General features: G+C 46.7%; 1 protein-coding gene and 1 long non-coding RNA gene across 3 annotated transcripts in view; one reads left to right on the top strand and one right to left on the bottom strand.

Moving 5' to 3' along the window:
- The window catches only part of SERPINE2 (serpin family E member 2), a 61,773-nt gene extending 49,031 nt beyond the window's left edge, over window positions 1-12,742 (bottom strand). The window contains exons 1-2 of one of the 2 annotated variants that reach the window (XM_051848113.3): window positions 12,571-12,742; window positions 11,954-12,068 (exon numbers count right to left, since the gene is read on the bottom strand). The gene's annotated coding sequence lies outside the window, so the exon portion shown is untranslated. The remainder of the gene's footprint in view (window positions 1-11,953; window positions 12,069-12,570) is intronic. The other variant, XM_008259238.5, reaches the window with a different exon arrangement.
- A 99-nt stretch (window positions 12,743-12,841) lies between these two features.
- Window positions 12,842-14,001, top strand: LOC149127266 (uncharacterized). Its single transcript, XR_016231426.1, has 2 exons — window positions 12,842-12,997; window positions 13,526-14,001. It is a non-coding gene; the product is annotated as an uncharacterized LOC149127266 (long non-coding RNA).
- Window positions 14,002-15,182: the final 1,181 nt, after the last annotated feature.

The raw sequence follows: 15,182 nt of genomic DNA, 5'->3' as shown, positions 1-15,182 counted from the left end.
AGTTAATGCAAATGTAGTTACAGGGGAGTCACACTTCACACCTTTCAAAAGCTTTCCATTCAAATTTGTGTCTTTTTTTTTTTTTTTAAGGGACTTAATCTCTTTTCTATGAAGGAGTTACCCACTTATATTCAGCCATGGAGAGACAATGAACCAACTTTGAGCAGAAACAAATCAATAAATGCCAATTCTACGAAGTTTAGGGCCAAAGGGATTTTGTGGAAAGTATACAGGAAGACCACATTAGCTCTGAAGGATCTAGAAGATATTCCTATTTAACGACCTTGTGGCAACCCTCACCTGTGCATGGAGATGCCTCTTGCACACACCATCGTAAGCAGTGATTGACATTCCAGGTACTTACCCTGAGAAAGACCTTGCATTTGCACCCCGGAGCCTCCTAGACAACTGCCAGAGAGCTAAGCACTGCTGCCCTCATCTTGCACAGGAGACCTGGCGACACATCTCATCACCTGTCCACATTCCTTAACCCATAGAGCCTCCAGGTTCTGTGTCAACACCCCTCCTGGGCCACAAGCCTCTGAGGACTCAGTGAGACAGTGCACACAGAGCATCTTGCAGGCCCACGGCTCGTGTGGGCATCAGCAATCACTCTAGTACTCAACACCACAGGTTGCTCTCCTGGAAACCTGTGACAGCCAAGGAGGTGAGAAGACTTCTATGCAACCACTCCGACCATGCTGACCTCTGAGGTCATTGAGACCTCATTCCTGTCAATTATTTTGGCAGCAGATTATGAGCCAGTGCAAGACTGAGGGGCAGGGTGGGGTGAGCATCAGTCTGAGCCAGTATGGGAACATTTTATCACCATAGTGCATGATGATAATAAGAAGCAAACCAAACCTAAGATAATTTCATCTCCATCTTAAGTCCTCGATGGACAATGCCTGACTGCCTGGCTTCTCTCACAATGGTGTGCTACTGATCTGGGCTACCCTGCACTGTTGTTGCTTTTAAGATTTATTTATTTATTTGAAAGGCAGGGTTACAGAGAGATCTTCCATCTGCTGGTTCACTCCTCAAATGGCTGAAATGGCCAGATGGAAAACAGGAGCCAGGAGCTTCATCCAGGTCTCCCACTTGGATGACAGGGACCTAAGTTCTTGGGCTCATTGTGAGCCCACACCTGAATATATCTCACAGGATATATACATTGGCAGCCCATAATTTTTCAGTCCTTCTTCCCTTGAAACAATCTCTTAGGCTTCTCTATGCCAGGTACTATGGAAGGCATCTAAAAGGATAATGTAGACTTGAGAACCGCTAATGGGGCAGATAAGACAAACACATAACCAGAACACAAGGAAGAGAGTCATACAAAAGCATAATTTTGCCCCCATAATTATATGTAATATATAATACATATAAATATATATAAATAAAAAGCAAATGGACTTGTTCTATCCATGAAATTTTAGGCTAAGAAGTGACATATATATGGAAACAATTATGTCTTCATGCTTTGAGCTATGCTGAATTATTTCACATCAGTAGGATCAGGGCTTTGATATTCATGATTTCTCACCTTGCTGCACGAGAAGAGTTTTATTATGAATGCTGTGGCTTCTTCAGCCAACCCTCCAGATTGCTATTTTAACTAACATGCCATTAAGAAATTAACACAGGTTTGGCATAAGATGATGTGAGTATTTTATTAAGTTAATTTCAAAGAGGAAACCCATATTTTTAGAAAAAAAAAAACTCTATGTCTGTGTGTTTAAAGATTTATTTGTTTATTTGAAAGGCAGAGTTACAAAGAGAGAGGGAGAGACACAAAGACAAAGATCTGGCTGGCGCTGTGACATAGTGGGTAAAGCCGCTGCCTGCCATGCCGGCAATCCCATATGGGCGCCGGTTCAAGTCCCTGCTGCTCCACTTCCGATCCAGCTCTCTGCCATGGCCTGGGAAAGCAGTAGAAGATGGCCCAAGGCCTTGGGCCCCTGCACCTGCATGGGAGACCCGGAAGAAGCTCTTGGCTCCTGGCTTCGGATTGGCATAGCTCTGGCCACTGCGGCCAACTAGATAGTGAACCAGCGATGGAAGACCTCTCTCCCTCTCTCTCTCTCTGCCTCTCCTTCTCTCTCTGTGTAAATATGACTTTCAAATAAATAAATAAATCTTAAAAAAAAAAAAAAGGACAAAGATCTTCCATCTGTTGGTTCACTTGCCAAATGGCTGCAATGGCCTGGGCTAGGCTCTGCTGAAACCAGAAGCCAAGAGCAGGAGCTTCTACCAGGTCTTCCATGTGGGCCCTCCTCCACTGCTTTCTCAGGCACATTAGCAGGGAGCTGGATTGGAAGTGGAACAGCCAGGACTTGAACCAGCACCCATATTGGAAGCCATCATCACAGGCAGCGGCTTTATACACTATGCCACTACACCGGCTCCCAAAACTCTTTAAATTAAGCCACCACACAGAAAGTTCCCTACTGTCTCCTATCCCCAGTGTCAGAGCAACAATTCAGGTGTGGGCATATACTCAGAGTGCTGTATCAAGTCCTGAAAGGAAACTTGCCAGTAACATTCATTAGAAATCATATCAACAGTATTGGTAAACATGTCTCCCATATGGGAATGTTTGCTAAGGTTAACCCAACATTACTAGACCTCTTTATGAATAAGCTGAACTGAGGAATAAACTGAGGAAATCAAATCATAATCAATGACCATGTATTTTAAATACATTCAACAAGGGTTCTAAATGGCTATTTCAGGGTGGACACCATGGGACACAGCAAAACGACTTCCACAGCCAGAAAAACAAGAATGAAACAGAAAGTCTCTGGATGCTACACTTGCAAAGACCTGAATATTAAACTAAACAGGATGTTTTCCTACTACATAAACATTTATTCATTCTTTACAACTAACCTCAGGGGAAAAAGCACCCAGCCTGATGGGGCTACCTGTGTGCTGGCCCCAGAAAGACCTCTCGGTCACATGGCTGCTTACATTTCTCACTAAGGCAAGGGTGGAGGCAGAGCAAGGCTGTTTCACGTGACGATGGCCATTCTCGGTGTCCTGGGAGAAGGGCCTAAAGCCTACAGGCAGGTCAGATGAGCACTGACTGGTGGGGAGGACTGCCCACTGCGAGCTGTACAGGAAAGGGGTGTGGAAACACAGAGTGCAGATACACAGTGCAAGGCACTCATTCACTAGGTCAAAGACTCCGTGTGAACACTGGTCTTGGAGAAGCTGAACGCTGGCCTGCACTACGGTGACCAAAGTAACACAGCACCACTCCTCATGTCCCATAAGGCAGCTCCATTCCTGTCACTGTGCTCAGCGCCTCAGGCAGACTCTCCGTTCCCCTTCACAACACTAACAGTGGTTGCCTTCATGCCCAACCCCGACCAATCAACTGTGGCATGGAGAACTTGGCTATGGCCTCCTGACCTCCCGTTTGTAACACACAGAATCTAGATCCAAACCAAAGCTTGCTGACCTCCAAATGCTTCCCAGTTTTCGTGATGACATGATTGGGGTTGGGGAAGGAGAGCAGAGAACTTCTGCTATCTAGAAGTGACAATTTTTCATCACTGTCAGCTATGAACTTTGGAAAAAGAAAAGTTAAGCTCCAGGGTTCAGTCAGGTATCTTAGAAGCCACATCACACTTGTTCCTTGATACTGTAGAGTTTTATCCAGCTCAGTCTAAGTTCTTCCTTTTGGACTGTGTGCAAATGTGCTCCACCTTCTCCATCCAAAGGTCAGTACTAATTTTAGATTCCAGTTCCAGAAAAAAAAAGAAAGAAAGAAAGAAAAACCACTAAACTGTCTAAGGAATGAACCGGGGCGGGGGTGGGGAGGAGAGGCATAAAGCATTACTTCAAACACAAGAAAGTGTTACTGATGGGTATCATGCATGCAGCGAAAAGACTATCTTTTGAAAGGAGCCCTGCGATTCGATAGGAATCTTCTCTCGGAGAAGGTGGAAATACTGATGAGACACACATCTTTAAATTCCATGCTACCAGTTCATACTTCACACATTCCCACACCTGCATGCAGACGCTGGCACCTCCACACACAAGCTGTATGAGAGTGGACACTTCGGCTGCTCCACACTCTTCTTTCCTGATTGTAGGAGTGGGAATGATACTAGTATTTATCCTAGAGGCAGGCACGAGGCTCAAGGAGAACACACAGAGCCTGTGTCAAAGGAAAATGAATGCCAGTTGAGTAACTTGGAGGTCCAGTATACCCCTACCCTTCCCTCCTGATCATGGGGTGAACATGTGACTCAACTTCAGCCAATCACAGTATTCCATCCTCCTGACCAAGGTAATTGGTGCAGGGAAGGGCACATGACTAAAACTGAGCCAATCAGAGTTCCTTATAGGATAGGCACTGGCAGGGAAGCTCCTCTTTCCTCTTTGATCACATGGCTCTTTGGTAAGCTTGGAGCTATTTACAGGCAACTTGAAGATAATCAGAAATCAGAGACAATGAGAGAGAAGACAGCCCTCAAACCCTCAGTCTCTGGTTCCAGTCAACATCAGGGCCAGAGTTACTTCTGTCATGGCAATAACAATGTAAGCCAATAATAGCTCACCCTTATAACCCCATATTTCTGCCTAAGTTATTTACATTTCGTGTTTCTGCACTTGTAAGTGAAAGATAATGATATAGTTAATAGTCCACATAATTAGAACAGTGACCAAATCCTTGATAAAAACCATGTCTTCTTAACTGGATTCTAATTTTAAAAATGAAGAAAAATAGAAATTTCAGTAGAGGAAGCAAACACTACCACTACTTATATAGCACTTGCCCAAAAGAAAGAAAGAAATGTCTATTTTCATTTTTGGTCACCTTATTCAAGTTTCGAGTGGGCTTCATATGTGGTGTTAAATTCTTTTGAATATCCACCTCACTTTCACGATTTGGCTCATAAAAATGTAGGACAATAACAAGTGTTCAATTTTTCTATAGTTAGAATTGCTGGCACTACATGGAGGGGCAAAGGTGGGGTGGGAGTAGAAGACACAATACTATTTTTGGTGTGTTTCCAAAAAAATGTCCCAATTACCAGAATTATTACTAAGGGGTAGTGACAGTGGGGTGGGGGTAGAAGTGAACAGGTGTGTGTATGTGTGTGTGTGTGCAAAAATAAAATTCATTTACCAAAATATTCAACCAGTACAAGAAATCCTTTCCACCTTCTCATAGGATTTGTTTTTTCCTTTTACATTAAAATCTTTTCCACATTATCCTCCTGATAAAAATAGAAAGGCACAGTGGATTCCAATTCTTGAGTTGTCTTCTGAAGCAAAGGGCAAAGTCTGAGGTTAAACTGTACCAAGAGTCTGGGTGTTCCTGATCTGATCTTGAACTAAAGTGTCCACCCCAACCTTTGGAGGAATTCAATGATGAAATAAGGGGACATAGTTTCAGAATACTTGAATAGAATTACAAATAGTGAGAGGGTTCCTTAGGCTCAGTGGCCATCTCCATGCACACAAAGAATCCTAGGAGGGAGGCTGACGTCTCTAGACCGGGCTCCCATCCAGACCTAGAAACTGAGCAGCAGAATAAAGGGGAGACTCAGTGACTGTGGAAGCAGTCTTGGCCCGTTGGGTGGAAGGTGGCGTTTCTCAAACAAGAAGCAAAATCATACTAATCTTTCCACGTTCCTAGACAAACTGGGAACTCAGAGATTAAGAAATAAAGATATAATTTATTTCATTTCACTCCATTCTGCATTTCAGAGTATGTTTTAAAGATCCAACTTTGATTTTCCAATCAGGCCTGCAATTGTTCATGAGGAAAGATGGCTTGCAAAGAGAAGACAGGAACATGTATGGATGGAGAACTGGTTTATCAGGAAGATCTAAGTACACAGGACCCCCTTTATTTAGCATTTTAATAAACACCTCCATGTGGGAATGCAAATCAAGTCTTAATATGGGCCTACAATGCTACTTCTGAGTACTAAAGCTGAATAATTTTATGGGCTTTAAAAAGAGAGAAAGAGAAAGAACTTCATAGTACATAAGCACAGAAAAAATGTATTTAAGAAAAGATTTCATCTAAACTTGACATTTGTGAAAAAACTGGATCATTAAAAAAAATGAAACAAGAAATACAGAATTTTAAAAAATAAGACACCTCTGAGATCAGTTATTTCAATGAATCCATGGTATAGACATGGAAACTGAGTTCCAGATGGCCAACCACACAGGTTGTTAGTGCCATGACTCCAACCTTCACCCAGCCCAGGGCTTGCCCTGCCAAACTGGGCTGAAGATATTCAAAAAACTGCCATGGTGGAAAAAAATCTGGTCACCAAGAAGTCACATATCACCATCAACAGAAGGTTAATATAAGTAAACTGAAACAAATTCTCCTAGCTCATACAAACCATGAAATGCAGACGGAGCCCAGCCAATGAACCTCAAAAAAGACAGAACCCAGCCAGATAAGGGTTCAGATGAGGATAACCGAAGGGAACACAGGCACAGAGGCACTTCTGTATTCGATTTATGCTTTTTTCTCTAAGTAATGTTCTGTTGGGGATAGTTGTTGTGGCATAGCAGGTTAAGCCACCGCCTGTGACACTGGCATCCTGTATAAACACTGGTTCAATCAGGTCTTCAAAGAAGGAGGTACCTTTCTCTGAAGGGAGGAGAGAACCTCCACTTTGACTATGACCTTGTCTAAATAAGATAAGAGTCGGAGAACCCAAAAGGCTTCCATAGCCTTGGAAACTCATGACTGGAGCATAGGGAGATTACAGAAGTGTCAATTTGTAAAGTCAACAACAGGAGTCACTGTGCACTTACTCCTCATGTAGGATCTCTGTCCTTAATGAGCTGTACATTGAGATTTAATGCTATAACAAGTACTCAAACAGTATATTTCACTTTGTGTTTCTATGGGGGTGCAAACTGTTGAAATCTTTACTTAATGTATACTAAACTGATCTTCTGTAAAAAAAAAAAAAAAAAAAAAAAAAGAAATTATCAATTCCCAACTTGACTCTCACTGGGATTAAACATGACAATAGGTCTGATCTGATTTCATCATCATTTAAAAAATCATCTATTATTTTTCACTTTATGTTTCTGTGTGGGAGCAAACTGTTGAAATCTTTTCTTAATGTATGCTAAACTGATCTTCTGTATATAAAGAGAATCGAAAATGAAGCTTGATGTGAATGGAAGGGGAGAAGGAGTGGGAAAGGGGAGGGTTGTGGGTGGGAGGGACGTTATGGGGGGGAAGCCATTGTAATCCATAAGCTGTACTTTGGAAATTTATATTCATTATATAAAAGTTAAAAAAAAAAAAAACACTGGTTCAAGTCCCATCTGCTCCATTCCTAATCCAGCTCCCTGCCAACGTGCCTGGGAAAGCAGTAAAGATGGCCCAATTACCTTAGTCCCTGCCACCACGTGGGAGACTCAGATGAAGGTGCAGGCTTCTGGCTTTGGCCTGATTCAGCTCTGGCTGTTCTTGCCATAGAACCAGTAGATGGAAGATATTCTCTCTCTCTCTCTCTCTCTCTCTCTCTCTCTCCTCCCCTGTACCTTTTTAAATAAATAAATAAATCCTTAAAAACTGCAATAATAACTACTAATGTCATTATTTTAAAAACAGACATGGTTGAAAAAATTTCAAAAGCATGAAGAAACATTAAATTCAGAAGTATCAAAGCCAGAGGTGGGGATCTAGGGGAGAGCTCCCCTTTAGCCCTGAAATACAAGCACTCTTCCATAAAGCAGGCAGTAAACTTATGAGAAATATGAATATGGTTTAGTTCAGACACTGTTACAAGCCTTTGGGTCCAACACAATTGTGTGTATGAAGCTACAACACAAGCATGTGTGTATGAATCACAACACAGAGTTTACAGTCTAGCAGGCAAAGCCTGATGTGGTGGTGGGCCCTGTTGTAATACCTATTGCCCAGAGTCATACGATGCATTCCCAACTCAGGTCCAAAACCTGCCATGATAGAGGTATGCTTGGTGTAGGATGTATATGCAGACTGCATGTGTGCCACGAAGGGCCAGGGTAAGTGACTGCCAGGAAGGATGCTCTGGTTGAGATGATACTAGACCCAAGTCTTGAAAAGGCATGGTGGTGGAGGGAAACAGGCAGATAATGAACACAACAGAAGGAGAAAGGGAACAACAGTGGACCAATGGGCAAGGAGGCAGTGCACAGCACCAGGGTATTCAGCGCCTACAAGACTTTTTTTTTTTTAAGATCTATTTATTTATTTGAAAGGCAGAATTACAGAGAGGCAGAGGGAGGGAGAGAGAGGCCTTCCACCTGCTGGTGGCCTGCAAGGCTGGAGCTGGGCCAACCTGAAGACAGGAGCCCAGAGCTTCTTCCAGGTTTCCCACATGGGTTCAGAGGCCCAAGCATTTGGGCCATCTTCTACTGCTTTCCCAGGCCATAGCAGAGAGCTGGATGGGAAGAGGAGCAGCTGAGATTCAAACTGTTGCCCATATGGGATGGCGGCACCACAGACCAGGGCTTTAACCCACTGCATCACAGCGTTTACCCCAAGAAGTTCAGTTTTGCAAGAAAATAAAGTTTCAAGAAGGGACAAAGCAGGCAAGGAGAAAGGGGCTGAAGAAAGCCTGCACTCTGGTAGGTCACAACAAATGGCCAGCAGCCAGGGGAGTTCCTGCAGCACTTGTAGAAAGCGCAGGGCTGAGTGTTGAGAGGAACCCAAGGTCTGCACAGGGACTCTCCCAAGGCAGCTGAGCAACTTTGGAAAGCTCTGCAAGTCTCTGGGCACCAAGTGCTGAACAGGATACACCAAGTCTCAAGGCTGAGGCCCCCTGGGGCAGTCTGTGCCTCCATATTTATAGTTTCTTCACTGTTATTTGGGATATAGGATCCATCTTGCCCCATCTCCTCTCAGGGAGCTTGCAAGGCAGGAGGAGGTGGTAAGGTTTCTGGTTTGTGACCAGCAGAGGCTTTGGTCTCAGCTCAAGTGTGGTGGCTCTAAAAATCAGTATTAACCATAAGCCCAAAAGCATTGGGAAAAACTCACGTCCTACATTATACAGACAATGGAGATTTCACCTTTTGATCTGAGATATCAAACTTAATGATCCAGTGTAACTACTCTTTTGCAGATTGGTATACCCCCAAATCAAGAGGGAGGCAATTAATTTTTATCAGGAAGGACACAAGCATTTCTGGATTTGGGGAGCCGAAGGAAAGTCACACCAGCAATAAAATGGAAGACAGAAGAGATGCACAACTAGGAGCAGAGAGCTGTGCAGTAAGACACTAGGGATTACCAGGCTGCTGATGGCTGTCTCAGCCTAGGGTCACTGGCTCTGAAGCCCAGGGGAGTCAGAGCAAAGGCAAGGAGCTAGAAAGCTACTGTCTGTGAGGGCCACAGGTCCAGGGGGAACCAGCAAGCAAGCAGCCTCCAGCATAGATGAACACTGGCAATTCAGCAGCGGTTGAGTGCTGCCATATAGGAATGTAAGTCTTATATTCCAGGCCATCTGACTTTTTTTTAAGAGAAGCTATAAATGCACATGACATCTCCAGATTTCTAAGTAACTCAGTTTTTGTATATTTTGTTCAAGCCAATAGCATACTGGCCAGCTGGAAGTGGCACCTCTGGCTACCATTGTGCCTTTTCTGGATGCTAAAACAAGGCAGGCCCAGTGTGATAGGACAGAGGTTGGTGGGAGTCTAGAGCACCGAGAGAGGAGGAACGCTGACTGGCCTAGAGGAGGGGACCCAGTGAAGGTCAGCATCACCATGAGGCTCCTCCTAGGACACTTCAGGGAAGGGCAGAACCACGCCCAAAACAGAAGACAGGGACATATTTTGGTTCAAGATAAAACAGATTTGGGGTGAATGCAGAAAGCTCACACCAACTTTGGACTTACTGTGGTTTTCTTCTCTTAAGGATGTGGCTCAGTCCATGAGACTAGGTAACTAACCAGAACACAGCTTTTAGCTGGGACACCCACCAGGGACTCACTTCATGCTGGGATGTTGAACCTGTGGGAACACGGTTCACCAAGAACCCTGTGTAGATTGGAGAGGGGTAAGAACAGGGCCCTGGGTAACCCCAGGAGATGCCAAGGAAGCAGAGGAAAAACCCAGAAGATGGCAACGAGGTAGCGAAAAGCATCCAGAAGGAATGAATGAGCTTCATCAAAGGCCATAGAGGGGGTTAGTGAACACCCACAGATTGCTTGTTCACGAATATGGGGAGCTCTGTTCACCTTGCAGAGAGCTGAGAAGTTAGAGGAGACTGGGGAAGTGTCAACAAGTTTTAAAGTCCTGGGGAGATGTGGTGGTCACTAGAGATAAGGTGGGAGTGCACGGGACGATGGTTAGGGCATTTTTGCCTCAAAAAGGGGAGAGTTCATAAGTAGAGACTGACAGAGCCATGAGACAGGGAGTAAGACTGGGTTGAGGACACAGTTGGAACCAGTAGTCGCTGCCCTTAGTTTCTATGATCCCAGTTCAAATTGATTTCTCTTCTACCACAACACCTTGGTCATTTTCCATCATTTTATAATACATGAGGAGGTCTTTGAAAAGTCTTGAAAAGTATGTATTATTAAAAAAAAAACTATGCATGGACTTCAATTTTTTTTACAAAAATAAACATCTTTTAATTCCATTTTCCACGAACTTTTTGAAGTACCTTCATGTGTATGTTGCTTTTTGTCTATCTTCTTTCAGAAGAATGACCATTCTAAGACAGCAAAGACATATTATACTTTATATATTTATATATGAGGCTGGAACACAGTATTATATATGTAATAATATGATCTAGCTATCCACTCTGGTGGGTACAGTAGGTCACTCACTGAACCCGAAGGCGGAAGGCCTTGGAGATCTCATGTGTTAAACAAGATCTCCCTGGAAGTGCCAGTTTGCAACCTGGAAGGAAGGAGTTTGCGGTATGGGGACACTAAGACACGGGAGTTTGATTTCAGATGCTGAGCATCTCTAGACAAGGGAAGACTTGATTTAGTTGGAGGACTTTCTGCAGATGCTGGAGGTCACTGGATTTGAGGTGGTCCAGGAAGTGAGACTTCAGAGCATCACTCGCAGGGATTTTGGCCAAGAGCATGAGCCCACGAGTTAGGGAGAACTGGCTGGAATGAGACAATAGAGAGCAGAGAGCTGCGGCCCAGGCAGGGGTCCGGCTACCACCGCATCTCCAACTCTACCACATTACGCAACCTCCAACTCGCATTTAATCACCCATGTGTGGAAATGAAAATGCACACCCTTCAAAGACTGTGTAATTTCTGTCCTCTTAAAATTGCACTAATGTGTAAAGTTCAAGAGAGGTGGAGATTTTCTGCCTCCATTCAGGTTTTTTTTTTTTTTTTTTTGAGTGAAAAATGGATGGCATCTTGGTGACCTTCAGTCATCGGCCTGCACAACGTTTTCCAATACGGTTTGAATAAAGCACCAAAACTTGGGGCAACTTTCATTTAGGCTAACATCTTTCTCTGCTGAAATATTTCAGACAGCACATAATGGCTCATTTAGAGATGCAGATGGCATTGGAAGTACCTTCCCTGCTGTAAGTGTGCCTGGGATACACAAATTAGCAAAGCTGACATCTCTTCCAGTTATCTGTGCTCAACTTCTGGTATAAAATCTCCACGGTACAAAATGATCAGATACATTGTTCCAGAACAGTTCAGAGAAGGAGGCTGCTTCCTGGCTTGGAAGAGGAAGTCAGACCTTCCAACACCTTTTTATGTGGGTGCTAAATCTAAGAACGCCGTCTGGAAAGTAGTCGAAGCAAGACAGAGCAGCCTTTGAGGTTCATTAAAAACACTAAACCCTCGGCAGCATCTTCCATAACACCTGAAGGTGGAGCGCTGTCTTATGTAAGAGAAACCTCCTCTCCCTGCTCAGTTTGTCGCCAACTGAAACACCTAATTCCGCCCAGAATTTCCAAGTCCTTTCGCCTTACCTGTAGCCACTAACCGGTCTCGCAATGCTCCTTTCTACGGATGATAGCAACAGCCAGGACCCGCTCACAAGGGCTTGAATCGGTTGCAGAAGCCAATGTCAACCACCGGTTACCTCTACAACGCCCAGGCGGAGATAACAAGTGAGAGTTCGTTTGTCTGCCTCTACCTGACGGCGCGCAAAGTACCGGGCAGGGGACGTGGGCGAGCAAGCCACGTTCAGGGTCACGGGCGCCAGCTGGGAGGGACGGACGGAAGGCGCCCCGGACTCGGGGCTCCCCGCCAGCCCTGGGTTTCCCGCGGCGGGCGCACCTGGACACCGCAGCCGCCGCGGCCGCTGTCCGCCCTGCCCGGATCCCACTCGGAGATCCCAGCGGGCGGGATGGGGGAGCTGGGCGCGCACTCAGGCTCGGCCGAGGCAGCCTGAGGAAGGCAGAGAAAGTTGCCTTCTCCTCGACGTCGGCGGCCCCCCCTCCGCCCCGCTAGCCTGCAGCCGCGGGCCGGGTGCAAGGTCGAGGCGCGGAGCCAGCAGCGCTCGAAGCCCCGGAGACCGTGCCGCGCTCCGGGGCAACGCCGGCCGCGCCCTCCCCGCGCCCGCGGTCGCGCAGCCGGTACTCACCACTCGCTCGGATCCCCAGGTGGCTGCCGCGGAGGGCAGCGTGGCCGGAGCCGGGCCGGAGCCGCGCTCGGCGGGGCGGGGGAGCCGGGGAGGGCGGGCGGCGGCGGCGGTGGCGGGGAAGGGAGGAGGCGGCGGAGGAGCCTGCAGACGCCGTGCAGCCCAGAACGCAGCTGGGCGGCCGCGGCAGCAGGGGCTTTATCACCGCCGCCGCCGCGCGGGCCCCCGCCCCTTCCTGCCGCCCCCGCCCCGGCCCGCCCCGCCCCGCCTTCCCGCCGCCTCCTTTGTGTGCCCGGCGGGCCGCAGCGTCCCCGCGCCGGGACTCCGGGACGCCCCCCTCTCCGTTCCCGGCCTCCCGGATGCCGCCCCCAAGGGGTCCGCCTCGTGAGACTGTGCCCAGGCAGCGCTTAGGAGAGCAGCCGACCCCGAGGTGAGGCGCCGACCCGGGCGGAACGGCGCGTGGGTTGCCCGCAGTGGGTGTGCGGATGGCGCGTCCCTGAGCCCGCAGGGCGCAGCTTGGCTGCCCCCTGGGAGACACAGAGGGACTCCCCAGTTAGGTGCCCACCCGTCCAGGGGTGGGCGTGAGGATGCCAGGACGCGGCCGGGAGGGGGTGGATCAGCCCTCGAGGCGCTTTGCAGGGTGCCCTGGAGCCGACTTCTCGCTTCCTCGGGACTCAGGGGCGGCGGCGGGGCGCTTCGGGCACGTGGCAGACGAGGGAACCCAGAAGGCTGATTCTTGGCTGCGGAGACAGCCTGAAGTATCCGCAGAGTCCTAGGGGGTCCAGCCCGTCTCAGCTGGCGACTTCAGATGCTGGGACCCTGTGAGCAGCAGAGAGGCGCGGACGCCGGGGTCCCCAACAGATCGCTGCGGGCCCTGTAGCCCAGATCTTGCATTTGCAGCCCTCCTTTGCGTCGTTTGCGGGAACCCCGCTTGAATGACAAGTGTCTTTATTTCCAGAACCCTCGCTCTCAGGCCCAGGTCCCCCAGTGGGAGAAAGAAATGCCGCCCGTCTCCTTTGACACAGCCCTGAATTGAGGCTGCATCCGCTGCTTGGAGCAACTTGGAAGATGCCTTTGCAGCCCTCCGCTGGCACGCGGTGACCATGCTACGCAGCCTCTACACGGTGCTGGGGCCGGGCTCCTTTTAAAAGTGTGAAATCTAGGCTCCTCCGAGGGTGACCACAGTCAGTCCGTCTTTTTTTTTTTTTTAAGTTAGTTTTTAAAGTTTTTGGGATAGCATTTGTGATTTACGTTATAATCAGAGGCTTCCTTGCTCCATTAAACAGAACTGAACAAATAAAAGGTGAAAAGACCATAGTCCAGCAGGAAAGTAGGCCAGGGGCATAAACAGCAATCAAACAAAAAAGGTGTCCAGCTTCCTTCGTGTATGTTTTGAAATAATCACAAAGTCATTAAAACTGTAATAGAATATAATTGCTATCGATTTTTTGAAAGAGGTTTAAAACAAAGTCTGATAAAACAGTCCTGTTTGTTTTCCTTGAAAACAGAGTCATTAATATCACAAAGTGAGGGATCCATGGCAATATGATAACTTGTGGAAAGAAGGGTGTATTGTCAGTTACATGCATGACTCAGGAACACAGTATATGTATAACTATTTACCAAATGACAAAGAAACAGAAATTTGGCCCCCAAATAAGGAGGAAATGCAGGGGACAAAAAGCAAACCTGTTTACGTCACAGGCGTGCTAACGTCCTGGGCAGCATGTGAATCCCCTTTCCTTGTTCCTGCTGCTTGAAATGCACTCACCCCAGGAGCTGCTCCGGATTGCTCCTCAGTACTTCAGGTCACAAATCAGATGCTGACTCCTCCCGCCAGAGTTTCCTCTCTAACCTAGCACTTTCTTCGCAGGCCTTATGATCTAATTTATTTGCTCGCTGCTTGCTAATTTTCTTCCACTGTTTACCAGAAGATGCTCCCAGAGGGCAGGGAAGTGATGCCAATGCAACGTGACTTCCAACTTGTTCTATCCCCAGCGCCTAGAGCCATGCAACAGTAGTGGCTCAGTGACTATTTGTTGACTGACAGATGAACAAATCTCAGGTTACTAGTACACATGGTTAGGACTGCTCCAGCGATGGTGTTGTGACTTGGTTGGGTGAGGAGAAGTGAGCTGGAGCTGGGAGAAGTTCCAGTGGAGTGAGGGGGTACGAATGAAGAGGAAAACATTCAAAGATGGCTCAGTGTGTTAAAAATATTAGAAGTAGCCTCTTCCATATAAAGGGAGTTATTCACTGAAACTACTGGAGAAACAAACTAGGACTGTGACATGGAGGTGAAGCCAAATGATGGAAACTTAGCAGATTCCTTGCATCTGTTTCTTTCCTTTTCTTTCTTCCTTTCTTTCTTCCTTTCTTTCTTCCTTCCTTCCTTCCTTCCTTCCTTCCTTCCTTCCTTCCTTCCTTCCTTCCTTTTCTTTCTTTCTTTCTTTCTTTCTTTCTTTCTTTCTTTCTTTCTTTCTTTCTTTCTTTCTTTCTTTCTTTCTTTCTTTCTTTCTTTCTTTCTTTTTCTTTCAGATTTATTTATTTATTTGAAAATCAGAGTCACAGAGAGAGAGGTTTTCCATCCACTGGTTCACTCCCCAAATGGCTGC

Source organism: Oryctolagus cuniculus, chromosome 3 (genome assembly GCF_051225735.1).
Source record: "Oryctolagus cuniculus isolate XC-2025 breed Fujian yellow rabbit chromosome 3, ASM5122573v1, whole genome shotgun sequence".
NCBI lineage: Eukaryota > Metazoa > Chordata > Mammalia > Lagomorpha > Leporidae > Oryctolagus > Oryctolagus cuniculus.
The sequence above is the reverse complement of the archived record's forward strand: the minus strand, read 5'-3'. Positions and strand labels throughout refer to the sequence as shown.